General features: G+C 41.0%; 1 non-coding gene across 1 annotated transcript; it reads right to left on the bottom strand.

The window, feature by feature from the left end:
• Nucleotides 1-997: 997 nt before the first annotated feature.
• On the bottom strand, nt 998-1,104 carry LOC120281191. Its single transcript, XR_005542513.1, has one exon. It is a non-coding gene; the product is annotated as a small nucleolar RNA R71 (small nucleolar RNA).
• Nucleotides 1,105-4,407: the final 3,303 nt, after the last annotated feature.

Raw genomic sequence — 4,407 nt, 5'->3', positions numbered from 1 at the left:
GAGTGAGCATCACTTAGTGCGTAGGAAACATCCCGGGGCATTGTTCTCTTATTGTTGACACTTAACCCAATTTGCCTATTTTCTCCACCTGTTCCTTTTATTTCCTCTTTTACTTTCCTGTTCTTCTGTGTTAATCCAATCATCAGTTCGTTCTAACTAGAGATCAATGGTAAGTGAGTATTTTTAGTTTAGTCCCTGAGGTTCGATAACCCTACCCCTCACGGGGTACCACTGTATTACTTGTGTGTGACCCGTGCACTTGTGGAGAACACATCAAGTTTTTGGCGCCATTACCGGGGACTAGTAACTATTAAGAAAGCATAGAATCTATTGTTCTAGTTTGTTTATATTGCATATACTTGTGAATATCTTTCTTTCCATCGTGTTCTTTATTTTATTTTCATCTTTAGCTTTGCTTTTTAGTTTCTTTTGAGCTTACATTGTTCTATTTTGTATGTGCAGGTACAATTACATGACCTGTGGAAGCATGTCTTCTCTATTAGCAAGTCCTGATCCAGAAGTTGAAAGAAATTTCAGAATAAGGGTCTGTCAGATTAATTTGAGTGAAATAGGATCTGTCGAGATAAGTATAGAAGTGGGTCAAGAAAATGAAATGGCTGGTAATCAACCACAAAGTATCTCAAATTTTGTATGGCCAAACCTTGAAGGGGTCGGTTCAAGTATTGTTTATCCTCCTATTGCGATAAACAATTTTTAATTGAAGCCGAATTTTATTCAATTGGTGTAACAGATGTGTCAGTTCGATGGATTTTAGGACGAAGACCCATATGAGCACCTTAGAAACTTCTTAGAAATCTGTGACACTTATAAGGCGAGTAACATTTATGAGGAAATAATTTGTCTTAGACTCTTTCCATTCACATTGCGAGGAAGGGCCAAGTAGTGGCTAAATTCCTTGTCCTCGGGGTCTCTCACAACATGGAAGCAGACTTCTAAAGCATTTGTTGCTCGATACTTTCCCCCTGCTAAGATCACCAAACTCAAAAGCGATATCTCTTATTTCTACCAACCCGAATCCGAATCCTTATATAATACATGGGAAAGATACAAGGAGATGTCGAGGAAATGTCCACAACACAGAATTGTCAAATAGACGCAAATCCAGATCTTCTATAATGGACTGAATATTTCCACAAAACAGATGCTTGATGCAGCTGCCGGAGGTTCATTATGCAACAAGAAAATGAGTGCAGCACAAAATATGATTGAAGAGATGGCAAACAATGGGTATCAATGGAGTTCGGAGAGGAACAAACCGGTGAAGACTGCCGGTATTTATCAAGTGAATGTCATCACTACTCTTGCAACACAGGTTGAAGCAATAACCAAAAGATTAGACACCATGCAATCTTCGTCTTCAAGCTCAAGACCTATTCACGATCATTCTGGCCATTCATGTGACCTGAGCTATCCCTCCTCTATTGATGAAATGCAGAACAAATTGAACAAGTGGACTTCCTTGGTTAGAACCGTTGTTATCAGAACAACCCATATAGCATCACATATAATCTTGGATGGAGCAATCATCCAAATTTCTCTTGGAGTTAGCTGGGACAGGGACAGTTGGCACAACAGTAGCAGCAGTACAAGCCTCCACCTCAGATTGCACAACAATCACAGTCCTCATCCTCCTCAGAACCTTCTAACAATCTCACCAATTTAATGGCTCGATTCATCAAGAGTAATGAGACTCAATTTACCGATCATGAGGAGATGATAATAAACACCAATGCAACCGTGAGGAATTTGGACCATCAGGTTGCCCAAATGTCTAAGCTGCTGAAGGAAAGGCTACAGGGGACCCTCCCAAGCAACACAATAGTGAACCCGAAAGAATCACTAAAAGGTGTGACTTTAAGAAGTGGGAAGCAGCTCCCAAATTCTGTCGAGAAGGAGCCTAAACCAGAAGTTGTTAAACCCACCGTAAGCACCGACATGGACAACAAACCTAAGGACAGAAATTCAATCCCAGAGTATCAACAGAAACTTCCATACCCTGTAAAGGAAAAGAAAGGCCAACAAGATGAGCAGTACAAAAAATTTCTTGACATGTTTAAAACTTTGCACATTAATGTCCCATTTGTACAAGCACTTGCTCAGATGTCGAGGTATGCCAAGTTCTTGAAAGAACTGCTCACCAACAAAAGGAAGTTGGAGGACGTGGCTTCCGTGACTCAATGAGGAGTGTTCTACTCTAATATGCAACAAACTTACTAAGAAGGAGAAAGATCTAGGGGGATTCATTATCCCTTGCACAATTGGGGTTTTAGTTGATGAGAAGTCCCTTGCCGACCTTGGGGCAAGTATTAACCTAATGCCCTATAAGATTTTTCAAAACCTTGGGCTTGGGGAGCCTAAACCCACTAACATGACTTTGCAGTTTGCTAACAGATCCATCAGACGACCGAGGGGCATAATTGAAGATGTTCTAGTTAAAGTGAACAAGTTTATATTTCTGATGGATTTCATCATTCTAGATATTGATGATAATGTTGAAGTGCCATTAATATTGGGACGGCCATTCTTAGCAACTTCCAAGGCCCTTATTGATGTTAAGGATGGCCGAATGACACTTCGAGTTGATGACGAAGAAACTAATTTCAGACTTTGTCACTCCATGGACACATAATGGACTTCGATGATACGTGTTATTTTATTAATGTTGTTCATGAGGTTATCTCTAATTTTGTGCAGGAGACATTCATGAAAGATGAACTTGTAGATCTTTTGAAGGATACTCCCTTGGATGATGAGGAACTTGAGGGGGTAGTTGAAGAATCTCAAGGTTTAGACTTGGTGGCCAGTAAGGATGCAGAACCACCAAGGAAGTGGATCTCCAGAGCAAGGAAGCGGCGGAAGAAAGTGACATCTAGGAAAAAGAATCCACCCACTGTACTGCTAGGACCACATAATTCTGATCATTCCGCCACCTGGACATTTGGTGAGGTCCATTTGATTAACAAGTTATTACCATATGCTTGCACTTGTGTCACAGGTGGCCAAGAGAGGTCTCGATTTCAAGAACCTCCTTAAGTGCACAACAGATACGTCAAGCTAGTGCCATTAAACAAGCACTTCTTGGGAGGCAACCCAAGTCTTGATTGTTTTGTTGTCTTAAGTATTCATTTTTTTTCTTTTATTGGGCTTTTCATTTTATTGTTGGATCGTTGGTTTCCCGACTGCATGTCATCTGCACTCTCGTACAATTTTCTCAGTCTCCCTTTGATTCGGCTTTGTACCGATATTGTTTCACTTCAGACCTTGTAATTTATTGTTCATTGGGGAGGGAAGAACTTCTATCCTGGAAAATTTTAGACACGACACAGGACAGGACACACCTGTATGCGTGCCACTGATTTTCACTAGCTTCAAATTTTGAAGTTTTCCAGGACGAACACGGGCTTGACACGAGCTTGTCGAGGAAAGGCACATTCTCTAATCACCTAGCACGATTGTGTCACAATTATTTTGAATTTTCATCACTCTTCTGAGATATTCAATGGGGTTAACACACTCGGTGACACAATCGTGTCTCCCCTGGTTCTCCTTGCTCTAACCCCATGATCAAACACGCACGTGTCGCATACGTGTGCCGGCGCAACCATTCGGGTTCTGCCATTTACTTTTAAAACCCTAACACTAGCAGCTGTGACCTTTCACCGCACCCTTTCTCTCCCACAACTGTCATCTTTTCCCCTCCTCATTAGGCCTATAAAGTGCGGTGTGTTCATTTGTTGGTTTACATTGTGGATTGTCCTCGGTAATTTCTTCTTTTTTCTTCATTTCCCCTTCGAATCCGGTAAGTGATCGTCATTTTCTTTTGAGTATTACAATATTTCATGGTTGTGGATTGTAATTTGTGCCCCCTAAAGTTCATTTATGAGTTGTATTTCACTTTCGATTGCATGAATGTTTAAATCGACAGTGGTTAAGCATTGTAGTTCTTTTGGGACGATGATCAACATTGACACGATCTTGTTACTCCACATGACACGATCATGTTGTTACTAAGTACTTTCTTTTGCCTGATTCGGCTCTCATATGGACAAGGTCACTGTGCTCCTAGCACGATCGTGTTCGGCCTGATTTTTCATGCTTTGAATTAAGTTGTTCCACTTGTTTTATACAGATAATGCCAAGGATGAATACAACTATTGGAGCTTCTAAGAAAGCTAGAACTAACAATCTATCCAATGAAATAGTCTACAGGCCCACATTTTCGTCCCCGCTCCACCAAGAACGTTACGCTTGGCTTTCCACATGCACATTTGGCATCTTATGCACTATCGATTAGGAAGCATTGCATATTGCAGAGTTAAAGGATGAGGTCGAGCAGTTAATGGATGTTGGAGCTTGGCATAAGTTGCTGTCCATCCAGGAACTGGC

This window comes from Dioscorea cayenensis, chromosome 2 (genome assembly GCF_009730915.1).
Source record: "Dioscorea cayenensis subsp. rotundata cultivar TDr96_F1 chromosome 2, TDr96_F1_v2_PseudoChromosome.rev07_lg8_w22 25.fasta, whole genome shotgun sequence".
NCBI classification, from domain to species: domain Eukaryota; kingdom Viridiplantae; phylum Streptophyta; class Magnoliopsida; order Dioscoreales; family Dioscoreaceae; genus Dioscorea; species Dioscorea cayenensis.
The sequence above is the reverse complement of the archived record's forward strand: the minus strand, read 5'-3'. Positions and strand labels throughout refer to the sequence as shown.